Raw genomic sequence first — 18,414 nt, forward strand, 5'->3', positions numbered from 1 at the left:
GGGCCGGGGTTGGGGCTGGGCCGGAGCCGGGCAGCGGCTGGAGCTGGGCCAGGCCGCGTGGCACCTGGAGTCCTCCTCGTGCCCCACCCCTGCCCCAGCTCACCTGCAGGAAGCCCTGCTTCCCATGAATCAGCTGATTCACAGGAAGCAGGGGATGGAGAGGAGAAGCTGGGGGGAGCGTCAGGGGAGGAGGCGGAGCTAGGTGAGCTGGGGCCAGGAGCGGGGCAGGAAGCTGCCAGAGATTTAGTTAAATTTAAAAGCCCTTTTAGAACCGGGACAACCGGTTCTAAAAGGGCATCTAAATTTAACAACCGGTTCCTGCGAACTGGTGGGAACCGGCTCCAGCTCACCACTGGCTTTAAAGTGGGTGTAAAGTGTAGATACTGCCCCAGCAGTATAGAGGTGCCCTAGTGTAAATTAAAAACAACAACAATCAGGCTCTTGTTATATAGAAAAAGGAAAGATAAGACTTAAAAGATAATTTTGGTAGGAACATTGTAAAGTAGTAACAACTACATTCCTATTAATTGTAATTTATTTTAAACAAATCAAAGAGATATCAGTATTCTTGAAGTATATCCTTATAGACAGAGCTTCAGGACTGGGAAATGCTCCAGTGGCAGAACTTTTATCATGTGGGGGAAAATAACTTGCTATTTTCAAAATGTTATTAATTAGAACATGGGTGGAGTGTATTGATCAAAAACTCTGTCTGCTAGTGGATGTCTAATCTTCAGAGAACAGCCATATACCACAGCTATGAGGAAAGCTTTCTCTGTAGTATATTGTCATGGGATGTATTACCACACACACACACATGCTTTCCCCACAACCAAATGGTTAATACAAGCACAGCCAACCACTGCTGATTGGGAACCTCACAGCAGCTGGGCGGATAAAAGGGCTGGGAAGCAGAGAGGCTGCTAACAAAGGAGTAAGAAGACTGGAGAAAGGAACTCCTGTCAGCAAATTGCTAAAGAGCTGCCCAGGGACAAAATCCCAGAGGAAGACAAATGGACCTAGAGGTTGAAAAGCCTGCAGAGGCCTGAGGGAAGGTAGGAAGAAGTTCAAGGCCCTGTCAGAATTGGCAAACCCTAGTCCTGCTTGTCCAGCCCCGAGCTGGAACCCAGTTGAGTGGGAAGGCCTGAATTCCCTTGCCAGCCCCCTGATGGACTTGAGAACAGGGAGGGTTTTCAGATTCCTGGGCACCAGGAATAGACTGACAGCCTCACTGAGCTGAGTGAGACAGGACCACATCCTGCTCAGGGCAGAGGTTGCACTGACTCGCATATATACATAAAAGGCCTTATTTTTCTTCAGCAAAATGGAATGGAAGTTTTGCCACTGGCTCCAATGGAAGCTGGATTGGGTCCTGTTTTGTTCAAGTTCTTATACTGCAGCCATCACCATGGTATCTGAATGCGTTCCAGTGGTTCTAACTGATGCAATTAACATATTGCATATATGGTTCTTATCTCTTTCTCAGTTCCTTTACCTAGGGGGAAAAATGTGAGTTAAATATTTAAAATGGGTGTGCACGCCTGTGTGTGTTGTGCTGTTTGTATTAGTGACAGCACTGTCCCTTGGCACAGAAGGTTTGTGGTGGTTCTTAGATTTTGCACAAGTTCGTTCCAGTGTCGGGCCAGCCTCTGCCCTGCTAAGAAAGCTCTATGGCTTATGGTGCAGCCTTGCATGGGGATGGTGTAGAGCTAATCCCACTAGTCCTAGAAGAGTTTGGGCACAATCCCTGCCCAAATCCCCAGTGCACAGAGGGAGTGATGAGACTGCATGATTCTGATCAATCATCATCATCATCTTCAAAGGTGCATAAAGGCCGATGTCCCAGCAGTCCAGTGAGTGTAGGGACTGGCCTGGTCCATTCCCTTGCACAGGGGGATAATGGCTCCTGTAGGCCTCCTGGCCATATGTACACGTCTACATTTTCATGCAGGCTTTTAAGATAATATTGTGCTATGTTTTTTGAGCCCTAAATGCCCTGGAAAAAAAATATACTGCCATACTGTAGTTTACTCTTACTGGTTCAGGGGTTGCTTGTACTTCACCCTGTGCCTCCAGGCTGAATCAAGTCCTGGATGTTTTATTGGGGGCGGGGGGAGAGTCATAAGTGTGCCTTGAGTTTTTTAGGAAAAGCAATTGTTATGGGATGGTAATTGCCAGGATCACCACCTTCTGTTTTGAAAAATTGGTGTCACATTTGCTTTCTTCCAGTCTTATGGTAGCTCAAGAAAGAAAAGCACTTCTCCAGGGGAAAGAATTGTCTAGTGCTGTTTCATTCTTCGTTCTTTATTGTGCTTGGTATTTGTCTCTAAATATGAATTAGGCAAGTACTGAAAGTTGGGGGGAGGGAGAGAACATCACTTGAGAGTTCATTACTAAATGATTTTCTGACATACCAGAAATGGTCATGATTTTAAGTTTTAGACTGGTCCACTTATTAGAAGATCGCTCCAATCATCTGGGTGACAGTTATACAATCTTTCTTTAGTGCAATTGTAAGTCTATATTTATTTGACTATTCTGTTCAATTAAGAAGAAAAACTGCATTTTAAACGGAAGGGTTGGGGAGGAACCCTAGCACCCCTCCACAACTTCTAGGCTTTTAGCAAGCCAGGAAATCATCAAAAGCAGGGACCTGTTTTTAATTCTCTGAAATCAATCAATCAATATTTGGAAGAGACTCTCTAATCCATATGGGGGAAGGGGGAGGAGATTTGCAAATGTGCACAGACTGGAGGGCTTGCCTTTGCTAGGAAAAAGGTGTGTACTAACATGTTGGCTTTCTAATATAGACAAGGCAAGTTGCACTTAACATATTAAAAATAGTTAGGGTTTTCTTCAACCAGCTAACATGTTAAAACCCTAGAGTTGAAAAGGTAAGTTTTATAATGTGTTAAGAATACACCTTTTAACATAATGTAGACAGGGCTCTAGAGATCACATTCTTTTGCACCTGTTCAATTTTCAAATGATTAGCCCCTTCATGCACACACATTGCCATCTATATGCACATGTAGAGCAGAATATTTGTGGTCATTAATGTTTGTATGCACACAAAACTACACAAACTTGTGCACTCTCACTTTTGAGATGTTGAACAAAGATTCATAACATTAGACATCTTGGATATCCAATATCAAGCTGAACATTTCACTATCCTTCAAAGACTGTAGTTCGTTTAAAAGCTATTTCTATATCTTATGTTAAATTTAGGCCCCAAGTATTACTGTTGCTACTTTCTCTGAATGTAAAGCTTAACTATAGGACTAGAAGATTTGCATTGATCCTGCTAATCTACCATCCCCATTTCTGGGAAAGTCATTGGTCGTGTAAGGGTGTATGTGAGAGCATCTATTGGCCCAGTATGAACTTGTTTGAAACCTGTCATCAGTCAGTAAAAAGAAGGGTGAGTAAATTGGATAGTGTAGCTGACTAAAACCACCATATATTGCCGTAAATACCATTGAAGTGCTCAGCAAATAAACACCTTGGCCTACTTTTGCAGTCTTTACTCGTGCAAAACTCAAGAGGTCAGATTTTCAAGAGCACTGGGCTCCCATTTTGGCAACAAAGAAGGGCCAGCTTTTCAAAAGCGCTCAGCATCCCGTTGAGAGTCATGTGGTCACATTTTCAGCACAGCTCAGCACCCAGCCCACTGAGCTTTTGAAAACCTGGTCACTATTGTCTTCAAGAGGTTTCCTTAGGTAGTGACAGAATGAAGAGTGCAGGATTTAGTCCTTTCTGAAATTAAACAAAGATTTTTAGCTTTTAAGAAACTAGAGTATAGATCAGTTTCCCCTCTTAAATATTACCCATAATAATCTTGCTTAGACAGGTGCAGTATCTGATTTCTTTACAAATATTTCCCCATTTAAGTCGCACACAAAATATATTTAAAAGCAGCAAAGAGTCCTGCATATGATGAAGTGGGTATTCACCCATGAAAGCTCATGCTCCAATACCTCTGTTAGTCTATAAGGTGCCACAGGACTCTTTGCTGCTTTTACAGATCCAGACTAACACGGCTACCCCTCTGATACTTGAAAATATATTTAGTAATTGGTACAAAACAGAATTTCAAGATACCCTCCAGCTTCGCTTTTGGTTCAGATGCTGGATCCATATTGAGATCTGGCCTGCCGTTTGGGGTTCATGTAAAAATCAGAATTCCCAAATTCAAATCTTGGAGTTGAGCTGGCCCAATGGCATCCACTCACTAAAAATGTATAATACTTCTCACAAAGAGCTGTATAAGCATTATTTTTCTTTGCCCTGCTGCCTTACATACAGTCTGGTTGCTACTGCTTATTCATATGGCCTAACTCTACAGCTCATAGCTGGAAACATTTTAACGGACACAATTTACCACCCAAAAAGCAGGGCCAGATTAACCTTTTGGGGGCCTGTGCTCACCACATGCACAGGTGCTGGAAGTTTTTCCCCTAGCAGTACCTGTGGGGGGGAGTGCCCCCTGCAACCTTTGGAGTGGCGCCTGCCTGGCGTGGTATAAGGGGAGCTGTGCACTCCCCCCACCCTCAGTTCCTTCTTGCCAGACAACTCCTGCAGCAGGGAAGGAGGGCGGGATCTGGAATAGACATGAGCAACACATCTCGAAGACACCAGTTACGGAAAAGGTAACTGGTCTTTTCTTCGAGTGGATTGCTCATGTGTATTCCACAGTAGGTGATTCCAACCTACTGGAGGTGGGTAGAAGTTCACAAGTTCTCGGGACACAGTATCACCCTGCCGAACCCAACGTCAACCCTGGTTTGGGAGACTATCGCATAGTGTGATGTGAACATGTGAAGCGAAGATCACGTGACAACCCTACAAATGTCCTGAATAGGGATGTGGGCCACAAAGGCAGCCAATGAAGCCTGCGTTAAGTGTGCCCTAACAATAGGCGGCGGGGAACACCCACTAGCTCATAACAGGAGCGGATGCACAAAGTGATCCAGTTGGACAGCCACTGAGTGCAAATCGGCTGGCCTCTTGCATGCTCAGCTGAGGCGACAAACAGCTGTGAGGATTTTCTGAACAGCTTGGTTCACTCGAGGTAGAAAGCCAGAGCCCGCCTCACATCGAGCATGTGGAGGCGGCGTTCCTCATTAGTCACGTGAGGTTTGGGGCAAAGGACTGGTAGAAAAATGTCCTGACCCATGTGGTAGGCAGAGACCACCTTCAGGAGGAACGTGGGGTTTGGGCAGAGCTGGACCTTGTCCTTATGAAACACAGTATATGGCGGCTTGGAGGTCAGAGCCCTGAGCTCTGAGACCCACCTGGCCAACATGATAGCAACCAGGAAGGCCACCGTCCATGAGAGGTGAGACCTGGAACACATGGCCAGCAGCGCAAACGGGGGCTCTGTAAGCTGAGTCAGCACCAGATTCAGGTCCCACTGTGGGACCAGGGGCTTAGAATACGGGTAAACCCTTAAGGAACTGTCTGGTCATAGCATGGAAGAATACCATGTGCCCTTGCACCGGGGGATGAAAAGCTGATATGGCTGTGTAGCAAGGTGCTCTGGTTCCCTGCCGCTCCGGAGAGGGATGAACCCCTCTGGACGCCAAAGTGGGGGGAGCCAGTGGAGCTTGTGCCCGCCCCCCAGAGGTCAGGGCACAGGACAGGAAGTACAAAAGCCCAACCCCAGAGCTCACTAGAGGCCTGGCCACCAGAGAAGCCAGATGCCTCTGGCCTAGCTCCTGGTGGGGAGACTCCTGCAGTCTGCAATTGACCTGAGGACTGGACAGCCCAGCCGAGGCCTGATGCTGACCAGACCCCGGGGAAGTGGTTAAGCCTGCCTGTTGCAAGCTACCCAGAGGAGCTGCCAAGCCTACCGCTCGCCGGGTACCCTGAGGGCCCATGGTGCTTGATTCTGTGGAGGACACTGTCCAGACATAGGTACCTCTAGAGGGGGAGGTAGGAAGTAGCCCGGGGGCAGCCGACCCTAGTCTGGCTGCAGCACACCCAGAGCCGATGTCGGTGTGTTGTGGCCAGGATCCCCAGCACAGCAGCAGGCCATCTACCGCTGTTAGGGCCCCGGGCTTGGACACAGTGGAGTGGGTGGGCCTGCGTCCCCCACTGCCACCTAACGTGCGGAGCCAGGGCCTAGGCCTCCTGAATTCATTTCTTTGCCCAGTCCCTGCATAAGGGCCTGAGCCAGAGACTCTCGACTGCCCTGCCCTGAACTAGGGCCAGGGTCTGCAGAATAGAGCTGTTTGTTGGTCTCTACCGTTGCCACGGCATGAAACCCTGTGGCCAGACTAGTTCCCTGAAATAATCTGACAGACGTAGCAAGGTCGTCTGGTTCCCCGCCACCCCAGAGAGGGCAGAACTCTTCTACAGGCTGCTAGATGCACCCTGACTGACAAGGGCACCAGGCCCTGGGCTCTCAGGCGGAGGAGGTAATTAAGGATAAGCTGGATCAGGGCGGCCATTGGGGATACATCTTGGTCCGTCGCCCACCTAGCAAAACGAGACAGCTTCGTCATGTAGGAGCAGCAAGTGGAGGGCTGCCTACTATCAAGGAGGCAGCACTCAACTGGAGATGAGCATGTCCTATCCTCCGCACCTAGCCACTGAGCAGCCATGCCATGAGGTGAAGAGCTACCAGGTTGGGGTGGAGGAGATGGCTCTGGTCCTAAGAGAGCAGGTCCAGGCAGAGCGGCAATGGCCATGGCAGAGCCACTGCCAGGTCCAAGAGGGTCCCGTACCAGTGGTGCCTGGGCCACGCCAGGGCAATGAGGAGGACTCTGGCCTTGTCCATCTTTATTTTCTCTCGGACCCTGCTGATCAGTGGGAATAGGGGGAAGGAGTTGGCCAGACCAGGGCAAGATAAAGGCATCGGAGGTAGCGCCCCTCCCCAGGCCCCCTGGAGCAGAACCGGGGGCATCATCGGTTCTGTTGGGTCACGAATAGGTCCACCTGGGGAGTTCCCCACCTCCAGAAAAGCTGGATGGTCACTTCCAGGTATAGGGACCACTCATGTTGAGAGAAAAGTCCCTGATCAAGCGATCCACCCTCACATTCCTGGTGCCTGGTAGGTGAAAGGCTTTTAGGTGGATGTCGTGGGCTATACAGAAGTCCAACAGATTGAGGGCTTTGTGGCAGAGGGTGGAGGATTGGGCCCTGCCTTGGCTGTTGATATGGACAACACGGCCTCGATGGTCTATGAGATCCCTAACTACCTGGCCCTTCAGGTGTGAGTGGAAGGCCGTATACTCCAGCCACACCGCCCTGAGTTCCTTGACGTTTATGTGAAGGGTCAGGTCTTGTGGAGACAACAGGCCTTGGGTCTGAAAATTCCCCACCTGGGCTCCCCAGACCAAGTCCAATGCATTGGACACCAGCTCCACGGCTGTTGCTCAGTGTGGACCACCACCATAGGGAGGCAGTCACTGAGTTCGGCACGGTGAGGACCTTGTCCAACCTGTCCATGGCTTGGGAGAACCGCGAGGCCAGCCAGAGCTGGAGGGGCCTCATCCTGAGCCTGGCATAGCGGACCACATACGTGCACGCCGACATGTGACCTAGCAGCTGAAGGCAGGACCTGGCTGTCATCACCGGGAACCTTACAATAGAGTCGATAAGCCCTTTCAGGGTCTCAAACCTGTCTGGGGGCAGAGAGGCCCTGGCTGACGTCATGTCCAGGAGCACCCTGATAAACTCTATGCATTGGACCAGGACTAACATGGACTTGGTGTTTACCAACAGGCCTAGGGAGGTGCATGTGGACAGGAGGATCCCTCACCTGTGACCGGAAGGTGCCCTTGACCAGCCATTCATCCAGATAGGGGAATATCTGGACCCCTTGGCACCTGAGGTAGGCCGCTACTACCAACATGCACTTTGTAAAGACCCTGGGGTAGTGGGCAGACCAAATGGTAGGACCGTGAATTTATAGTGATTCTGTCCCAACACAAAATGAAGGAAGCGCCTGTGCCCCTCGAATGTGTGGATGTGGAAGTATGCGTCCTGTAGATCATGGGCCGCATACCAACCTCCGGGATCCAGGGAGGGGATGATGGAGGCCAGGGAAACCATGCAAAATTTGAGTTTCACCAAGTACTGGTTCAGACCTCACAGGTCCAGTATGGGTCTGAGTCCCCCTTTGGCCTTCGGGATAAGGAAATACTGGGAGTAATACCCCTTGCCCAGGAACTCCGTGGGCACCGCCTCTATCGCTCCTAGTTCCAGGACCCGTCTGACCTTCTGCTCGAGCAGAGCCTCGTGCGATGGGTCCCCCCAAGAGAGACAGGGGTGGGGGTGGCTGGGCGGGTAGGAGGTAAACGAGGGTGTAAACTCAGGAGATGGTGTTGAGGACCCAACAGTCCAAGGTGAGCCACAACCATTCCGGGAGGAAAGCACACAACTGATTGGAAAAAAAAGGGAGCTTTATTGGGGGTGGATCCCTGCTGGAAACTGGCAGGGTACCCCCGAGCATCCTGTCAAAACCGCCTTTTATCCGCCTGCTTGCCCTTAGAGGACCCAGGCTGGCGTTTCTTATAGTCTTGTTGCTTCTTATAGGTGGCCTCGTATTTCGGGAGGGCGGCCTGGGCAGGAGCCTGCTGTAGCTTGAACTTGGGTTTTGCTGGAGCAGGGACATAGAGGACCAGGGTCTGGAGGGTCATGTGGGAGTCTTTCATGCCATGCAGCCTTGTGTTCGTTTCCTCCACAAATAGCACCTTCCCGTCAAAAGGGAGATCCTGCATCCAGGGGCGGCTCTAGCCATTTCGCCGCCCCAAGCACGGCGGCATGCCGCAGGGGGCACTCTGCTGGTCACCGGTCCCGCGGCTCCAGTGTACCTCCCGCAGGCATGTCTGGGGATGCTCCACCGAAGCCACGTGACCAGTGGACCCTCTGCAGGCACGCCTGCGGGAGGTCCACTGGAGCCGCCTGCCGTCCTCCTGGCAAAATGCCGCCCCAAGCACGCGCTTGGCGTGCTGGGGCCTGGAGCCACCCCTGACCAGCGGACCCTCCGCAGGCACGTCTGCGGCAGGTCCACGGGAGCCGCCTGCCGCCCTCCTGGTGACCAGCAGAGCGCCCCCACGGCATGCCACCCCAAGCACGTGCTTGGCGTTCTGGGGCCTGGGAGCCGCCCCGCCTGCATCGACGACTGCGCCTCGCTGGATAGCCCAGAGAGCAGAAGCCAGGACACCCATCTCATGGACACCGCTGAGGCTATGGGCCATGCGGCTGTGTCCGCTGCATCCTAAGTGGCCTGCAGAAATGCCCTTGCGTCAGCTGCCCCTTCCTCCACAAGTGTCTTAAACTCCTTTCTGTTGTGCTCCTGGACGGAGTCCTTGAACTTGGGGAGGGATCCCCAGAGATTAGACTTGTAGAGACCCAGGAGAGCCTGATGGTTTGCTACTCTCAACTGGAAGCTTGACAATGAATAATTTTTTCTCCTGAAAGCATCCAGCCTCCAAGAGTCTTTGTTCTTTGGGGTCGGGGCTGGCTGTCCGTCACTCCCTGTGGTTGACCGACTCGACCACCAAGGAGTTGGGTGCCCGGTGGATATACAAATACTCGTGCCCCTTAGTGGGTGCAAAGTACTTGGCTCCCATCTTTAAGAAGGTAGCGCACAATGAGGCTGGTGTTTGCCACAGGGCAGGTGAAATTTTCGCCACCCCTTCATGGAGTGACAAAGCCATCCTGCCCAGTGTCAAGGGGGACAGCACATTGAACAGAGAGTCTGAGGGATCCTCCAGTTCCTCTGCCTGGAGATGGAGGCTCGCTGCCACGCTTTTTAGTAAGTCCTGATGGGCCCAGTAGTCCTCCTGCGGGAAGGGGGCGGGGCCGCAATCAGCTCCTCTGGATGGGGCAAAGAGGCTGGTGTGGTGCTTTGGGTGTCAGCCAAAGCCAGAGGATCCACCACCTGGTCAGACTCCGGGTCCCATTGACACTTTCATTGACAGTCTAGGGATGGAGGCTGATGGTGCTGAGGCATCAGCAGGACCAGCCCATCAGGCTGGCTTGACTGGCCTGTAGACAGGCAACTGTGAGCAGAGGCTGGGCTGGTGTATGACACGCTGCTGCTTTCGGACCAGGAGTGGTGGCGGTGCCAGGATCTATGTCGACCATGGGACCGTGACCTTGAGGTGGGAGAACGGCATGACTGTAGTGGCTGTTCTGCGAGCGGTCTCGACGGCCGGACCTGTGACGGCGAGGAGCCGGCAATCAACGCCAAGAGCTACAGTGCCTTGGTGGAGATTTTGAGCAGGATTCCGAGTGGGAAGGGTGTCGACAGTCATGCCACAACTGAGTGAGGTACCACCTTCGAGATGAGGACTGTTGGCGACGTCCACCACGGTCCGGTCTGTGCTCACTCCGTTAAGACGAGTGTGCCAGGAGTCCCAATTGGATGGCACCCATCCAGACAGTCTAGCCGGTGTCGAGGGCGATCCCTATGGACTGAGCCCTGAATGGTCACTGGGTGGTGAGCAGTGTCCAGAACATTCCCAAGACTGGTACGAGGCCAGTGGCGACTGCAGCGATCTCAGTTGTGGCTTGCCTCTGGAGCGTGGGGTCCCAGCACCGGCATGGACATGACGTCCTTAGCCGCTTGGAGGGCTTTGGGCATAGATGGCATCCAGACACCTGGAGAGTCCTGCTCCGAAGGGGCCGGGCTTCTCCGCTCTGCATGAGTCGGAGGCTTAGGGCCCAGTGGATACCGAGGACTACCCGACATGGGCCTATTTTCTGTCCCAGACTTCCCTCAGTGCTGTTGCGAAGAGGGAGTCTTTCCGGTACTCTTGAGATGCCCCGTGGAAGGGGAGCGGTACTGACTAGTCGAAGGTATCAGAGGCTCTCCACATACTGACTCCGCGGTGCCAGGTACCAGTTCGGAGCAGCATGCAGGGGATTGGGGCCAGCACCGACTCCATCAGGATGGCCCGGAGTCTAATGTCCCTTTCTTTTTTAGTCCAAGGCTTGAATGACTTGCAGATCTTGCACCTTTTGCAGATATAGGTTTCTCCCAAGCAGCACAGACAGTCTGTGTGCAGGTCACTCCTTGGCACACGATCATAGATTATTAGAGTTGGAAGGGACCTCAGGAGATCTAGTCCAACCCCCTGCTCAAAGCAGGACCAATCCTCAAATCCCTAAGTGGCCTCCTCAAGGATTAAACTCACAACCCTGGGTTTAGCAGGCCAATGCTCAAACCACTGAGCTATCCCTCCCCTTGCCTACAGGAGCCACATGACTTAAATCCCAGGGCACGGGACATGCCCCAGCCCAGGCTCACTAACTGACTAAACTTCATTGAAAACTAAACTGACTACAGGTACTACTGAACAAACAGTTCTGGGGACAAGCTGCAGCAAGGCTGGAGCTAAGCAGTTCCGACACACCTTCACTGGTGGCAAGAAGGAACTGGGGGGGGGGGGGGGAAGTGCGCAGTTCCCCTTATGCCGTGCCAGGCAGGCATCACTCCACGGGTCGTGGGGGATGCTTCCCCCCCCCCCCTCCAGGGTACTGCTAGGGGAAATATTTCCGGCACCGGTGCACATGGCGAGCACGCACACCTACTGTGGAATACACGTGACTGAGCAATCACTCGAAGTAGTAGTATAAAAATCAGTCTTTTCCCCCTTTCAGATAACAATGGTATGATTTTTCCCCCCTCCCCTCCGTATCTTTACAGAGTTATACAAGTGACTGGTACAGTGCCTGCTAAAGCATTGTACAGTTGCTTTCTGCAATTGTAGATGTGGCAAGGCAGTGAAGGGAGTGACTTTGTGGAGAAAGGCTAAGAGAGTATTTATAGTATGCGGCTCACTGAGTCATTGTCATACTTCTTGTTCTTCTGACCTCAGGCAGAAATACCCTATTAAATGAAAAGCTGAAAACAACCCATCTTAAAGATCAGAAGTGACAGTAGCTGTTCAGTTACTGGGTTTTGGTATACATTCATCCTAACTAGACCTTATGAACTTAAGTGTTTCAGGCCAAGCCATCCTTTTCCTTGTGCTCTTTTAATGACTCCAGCATGTGATCCATATTGCATTTTTGATGTAATAAATGTAGTGCTCAGGAAATTAAAAGATGAAGGTAATGAATCTAAGTGCAGGTCTGCACTACTGCTTAAGTCAATCTAACTTACTTTGCTTGAGGGTGTGAAAAAGCCCCTTGGTCCCCCCAGCAACACATGTTTGTTCTGTCTATACTGGTGCTATGTCAGTGGAAGATACTCTCCTGCCAATATATGTTCCGCTTCTCCCAGAGGAGGAGTAATTATGCCAACAGGAGAGCGCTTTTCCATTGGCATAGCGTGTCTTCACCAGATGCCCTGAAGCTGGGCTGAGGTAGCACTGTACGGTAGACTTGCCCAAAGGGACCAATAGTCTGGCATACTTAAAGCATGAGCAAGTTTCCAATACATCTTTGCCAATACAGCTCAGTGCTAACCTACAATCCCAATGCTATTCTAGTCCAAGGCCTTTATGGACTATAGTATGGCTGATAATCAAACCAGCTTACATTCGGGTTTTGGAATATGTATAGATCACTGCATTCGTTTTTGCTTGTTATCCAAAAAACGATTTAGAGTCAGACCTCCAGGAGTGAAAGGTTAGTGCATGGTGCCATTTGATAGCGCACTACAAGCCAATAGAGCACATTATGAAAAAGAAAAAACCCACAAACAAACCAACCAACCTCCCTCCACAATTTAGTGTGCAATACAACTTGTCTCCAGCAAGTGCCTGGAATGGACTTAGGTGAGTCCTTTCCATCTCTAACATCTGCTCGCTTCATTTGCCACCTATAAGTGGACAGAGTTCAGAAAGGGAAGAATAAGTTACCTTGTTTTGGTTTTTCCTTTTAGAGTTCACTACTAGGGTCATCTGCTCAGTTGATGATTGGCATGGGGGAAAAAGGGTAAGTGAGACGGGATCCATAGCAATCTTTTCTGGTAGAGTGTATAGCCTAACGTGCATCATAGTATGTTCATACGGCTTTAGAACTTTATCCCATACCAAGCAAGTCAAATGGGAATGTGTTTCAGAATATTTCTTACTTCACAAGACAAATTGCAGCATTGACAGAAATATTTTTGTTGAAGTGAACAGGAGATGATACTTTTCTAATAGTGTACAGTGATTGACTTCTTAATAGGCTATTTGGAAGTAAACATTCACCTTACACATGAGAAATGCGCTACTTATGGGAAATAGGTGTAAATTAAGGACACACAGTCCTGTTTTTACTGCTGTTTGTGTTCGACTGGCCAACTTTCCTCCCTGCCCAGGGAATTACCCAGGTTGCACAGTAACAGATAATTGCAGTGTATGTTACATCTCATGACACTGCATAGTGTAAATAAGTGTAACCCAGTACAAAGTGAAGTATATTTCCATTTTTCAAACTAGTTGTCAAGCTTTTAATAAGCAACCCATCAATATTTGGAGATTGCAGTTATAAAAACTGTCACTCTTGGCCTTTCCTGAATTAAAGATGGTTAACTGGCAAATATCTAGTGTTGACCTTCATCAAAATAGCAGAATTCTCCCCCATGAAGTAGAAGTCAAAATTTCAGCTGAATGTGCCACTGTTTTCTTTTCTACATTTTTTTCCCAAATAATAGCCTTTGACTTAGATCCAAGCAAATCAGTCCATCATCCTTCCAGAATGCAGAGTGATTGGGGCTGTCAGTGTTAAGCATGGAAGGAAAACAATAGATTTTCACTCGTCAGCTGGGAACCAGAGACACTGTGGGTCAGAGTTTTAGAGGTATTTAGGCACCTACGGATGCAAAATAGGCACCTACAGGGATTTTCAAAAAAGTGCCTTTTTCCTAGCCCAAGAGAAAATGCTGCTGTATTCAAAATAGATTGAATGGAGACTTACTCCCCACTGATTGGGGTTGCACTGAAAGATTTCATGTGCGCCATGTTAGCTTTCCAGACTACTCCAGGTAAATAGAATTATGAAAGAAAAGTGATTGCTTATTGGGTCCTTAGTCTAGTCATTTTCCTTCTCACATTGAGGGCCCTGCAGCAAAATGGTTCATATGTCTGTAAATCTTGTTTGCTAGAATATATAGGAATGTATATTTGGAATGGTCCCAGCCTCACACTGGAAATTCTATCCGGCCACACACACTGTAGCCATCCTGCACTCCACACCACAGGGTGCCTCATGGCATAAAACCATGATTTTCTTCAAACCACTTCATGCTATAATATTGTACTGGTTATACTGACCTAGTCAATAGGATTTATCATAGATCAAAGCTGATACATGTTTATTATCCTTCCGCAAAATTATACTCCAGAAAATAATCTCCTGTGGGGAGGGGTAGCCAATTCATCCCCATTCTCTGCAGCTGCATGACTGGAAATACTCCAGCTCCCTATGCTGATGTTGTCACTTGACAGACACTAACTCCATTGGGTAGCTAACAGATGGGAAAGTGCAATACGGAGTTGCACGGTTTGGCATCTCAGCCCAAGCACATTAACAGCACAGTCAAACAGCAGCAGCAGCAGCGGGGAATGTTTCAAGTCTTATGGTTGCATAAAAATGACAAACCTACAGGCCAGTTAGTGGAGTAGGAGTGGAATAAATGGCAGGCCCCTTAGAGTGGAAAGAGGTGTGGGGAGGCTAGAAGGCAGGCCTACCCCCGAAGACAGCAAAAGCTGGGAAGGAGAGAGAAAGCACATGTGTGCATGCCAGGGCCGGGCTAGTTCAAGGAGGGGGAACTTATGAGTGGGGAATTTCCATCAAAATATAACACAAGGCCAAAGGAAGCTCACTGGACGGGGGAGGGGGCTACTCAGAAGTTGTGAAACATTTGCAGAAGTTAATTAACAGTCAAAACTTCCTGAACCTTAGGGAAGCACATGAAGGTTTGCTGAAAGCCTGGGTTTACTCACAGCAGCACAATGAAATAAAAGTATGGAGGCCCCCAGAAAGTTACCTCACCAGTAACTTTTGTCTTCTCTTTATTTACATTTACCCCTCTGAGAGGCCGTGTTTCATTGCAGATTCGTATTGCTCTTTGTTCCTCTCACCTTGGTAATCTTTCAGGTTTCTATTATATTTGTCATTTGGGAGGAGGTGATGTGTGTAAACCTATTTTCACATTTAGCTGAGCATGTAAATATTCTTGGCTACCAAACTTTACCACAGCTTGGATATTTTGTTGAAAGGCAAATGTATGTCTGACTGGTGAGGAGATTCAGTGGGAAAAAATAGGAACCAAAGCTGAACAAAAGCTTAACAAGAAGCGGCAAAAAATGAAAGGTCAGTTGGAATTATGCCTAGGGACATGAAAATAGAGATTAGGAAAGAAAACGAACAGACAAGTTTTAAAGCAATGTGTTCTGGTGACTCCGACTGCACTGAGAAAAATGAGAGAGGCAGAACCCAGAGGTTCATGCGGATAATACCAGTAAAGCTGAGCCAGGTTATTTACAAGTAATACTAGATAAAGTGACCCATGAGCTTTTATAGAAAGCTGCAGACAGTGTTGGAAAGCAGCCATCAGGAATGGAAAGGTCACACTTTAATTTAGTCTGATCATGCATCATAAAAGGTACTGGGCCCATTCTTGAACTTTAAAATTAGGCCCTAGTCGGTCCCACTAGTTCTAATGCTAAGTGGTGTAGCCAAAGAAGAGGCCAGCATTGATAGTAAGGCAGAACAAAGGGTATGATAGATTAAAAAATGATATCCAAAACAAGTATATTTTTGGGATTAGGAATGGTAGAGAGCCCAAGGAAGTAGCAGAGAGGTTACTTTACAGTAAGCGAGTCTTTTGAGATATGTTTGTCCACATGGATCCCGATGCGGGTATGTGCATCCTCACATGATGTTAGACTCTTTTCGCCAGTAGTGATCATTGGGGCAGTGCATGTGTCCTGTATGCCCTCATAATCCCCCTCCTGTTGGAGTAAGGGGAACAGCAGCTCCCAGTGACTGCTCATTGCCTTCATTAATACAGACATCCAGGTAAGGACTCCATGTCAGTGGGAAGGAGGGCAGTCACTGGAACCGTGTGGACAAAAGCATCTTGCAGAAGTCCAGTTACTTTAAATAACCTCTTCAAGTATTTGTCCACATGGACGCCACTCTAGGTGAGTGACCAGTAGTTGCCTTATAAGGAGGTGGGGGATAGGAGTCCAATCTAAACAACATAGGGTACAGATGTGCCGAAATGGGCATTTCATCTGGAAGCTGTGATGGAGTAAGGATTGGTAAGTGTATGAACAGAAGTTCAAATCTCAGAAATAGGGGCACCCCTAAAACAAAGTACAGATGTTGCCTGAGCCCTAATGGAGTATGCCATAATTTGTTCAATATATAAGAGACCTTAGTACAACCCGAAACCCACTTCAAGAGCCTCTGGGAGGAAACACCCCATCCCTTGGATTTATTACCAACAACAAGCAGCTGATTTTGAAATGGCTTTGTTCTAGAAGGGCAAAAGGATATAGCTCTAAGAGCAAAGATATGAAGCTTTGTCTCCACAGGAGAGTCACAGAGTTTGGGAACAGGGCTGGCTCCAGGCACCAGCTTATCAAGCAGGTGCTTGGGGTGGCAACTCGGGAGCGGGGCGGCACTTTTATGTATTCAGCGGCAATTCGGCAGAGGGTCTCTCGCTCCCGCTTGGAGCGAAGGACCTCCCGCTGAATTGCCGCAGATCATGATCGCGGCTTCTTTTTTTTGGGGGGGGGCTACTTGGGGCAGCAAAACCCCTGGAGCTGGCCCTGTTTGGGAAGGACATGTACTAAGATATAAATCTATGTAAATGAAAATCCTAAAACAATTTTCAGTAAAAATTTAGCATGTGGCCTGAAGTAACTCTGTCTTTAGGAAATGCATCACATAGGGGCCCGCCCTCAAAGCCTGTATTTCACTCTCTGCAAGATGAAGTGATAGCCATTACAATGCCATTTTTAATAGAATTTACATAATGAACATGAGTTTCAAAAGGAGGGTCCATTAAGGAAAGCAGCACCACATTCAAATCAGAGGAAAAAGCTTTTTAACTAGTGGAACTGTGAGCCAGCCATTTTAGCAGTTTAGATACGAGGTGGGGGAAAAAACAAACATGAATGATCCTCAGCCTGAGAATAATACACACAGAGATAAGGGGCAAATGCACTCCAAGTGAGAATCCTGAGCATTTGAGAACATAACTAGGACCAACATAACTGAGATAAAAGACTCCCAAGGTAGAATGTTCCTCTGAATGGACTACAGCAAAATGTGCTTCTATTTAGGTTTATATGGCAATCCAGTTACCGGGGGAGGCACTTGGTCATTAACCTAGAGTCTGCCTGTAGGTAGAAGGCAGCCCCTTGTCAGGCTGCAGCAGCTCTCACCCCAGCCTTGGAGCAGAGGTGGTCCAGCTTTTGGGGGAGGGGGAGGGAAGGGGTTGGGGGAGGGAGAAGGTGGAGACAACCCAGTGAGTGACAGGGGGAGGGTAGAGCAGCGAGCTTTGGGGGCAAGGAATTGGCAGGAAAGAGGTGGAAAAGGGGGTGGGGCCTCAGGGGTCCAGGTGCCAGCAATAGAAAGGTGGCAACCCTACTTCTTGCTGCAGGTATCTGAAAGGAAATGTCTAATGAAATACATAGCTCCCACCTTGCAGAGAATGTTAACATGACAAAATCTGTCAGAAGGGCTTAAACTAGTTTTTTCCTCCCCATCCCATAATTGTCTAATTGCTCTTAAAGGGAAACATGCATGCGTTTAAATGCAGTATACGTTTCCAATATATACCACAACTTATTTGCCAAAGTGCTTGACTTTTTTCTCCCTTTCATTCTTAAATTCCTGTGATGGGTAGAAAGAAAGACTCATGCTGAAATTTCAAGCTGACTATTTTGAAATGCTGATGATATTGTATGATTAAGGGATGCTTTGCTCCACCCTGACTATAGTGAATTTTTGGCTGTGGCTTAATAGTGTAATGTACAGTTAATTAAAATTATTGTATTATTTCTTCACATTTGGGTCTCCATTTATTGGCTATTTTCCTGTGATCTGTTAATTCATCTGGATAATTTAGCCTTTAGTGACTTTAAAAAAAAACCCACATACACTAATTCAATGATTTACAGTTGTGCTTAGGGTATACTTCTCATTTCTGCATCAGCTGAATATTTATGCTATTATGGAAATTCACTGATTCTTATAAGAAGTCTACAAAAAAAGCAAGGGGAAGATTGACTCTCTATGGAATCAATAGGAAATGTTCCTACTGGGCTGTTTGGGCAGCTACCCTATAGGGACCTTTCCCTGCTGCCATTGAAGTCGGGGAGTTATCCACCTGCTAGCCACTTCAGATTTTTGCAGTGCACTACTAACAAAGCAAAAGGGAAAGAGTCTCAGCCAACATAAACTGGCATAGCTTCAGTGGAAATATGATGAAGTGAGAATCTGGGC

The 18,414-nt window shown here is 48.5% G+C and overlaps 1 long non-coding RNA gene across 1 annotated transcript in view; it reads right to left on the minus strand.

Annotated features, from left to right (window-relative positions):
* Positions 1 to 369: 369 nt before the first annotated feature.
* LOC120372115 overlaps positions 370 to 18,414 on the minus strand; it is a 29,000-nt gene continuing 10,955 nt past the window's right edge. Inside the window, exons 3-4 of the long non-coding RNA XR_005584736.1 lie at positions 3,506 to 3,759; positions 370 to 407 (exon numbers count right to left, since the gene is read on the minus strand). This is a non-coding gene — a long non-coding RNA (uncharacterized LOC120372115). The remainder of the gene's footprint in view (positions 408 to 3,505; positions 3,760 to 18,414) is intronic.

This window comes from Mauremys reevesii, linkage group 9 (assembly GCF_016161935.1).
Source record: "Mauremys reevesii isolate NIE-2019 linkage group 9, ASM1616193v1, whole genome shotgun sequence".
Classification (NCBI taxonomy): Eukaryota; Metazoa; Chordata; order Testudines; family Geoemydidae; genus Mauremys; species Mauremys reevesii.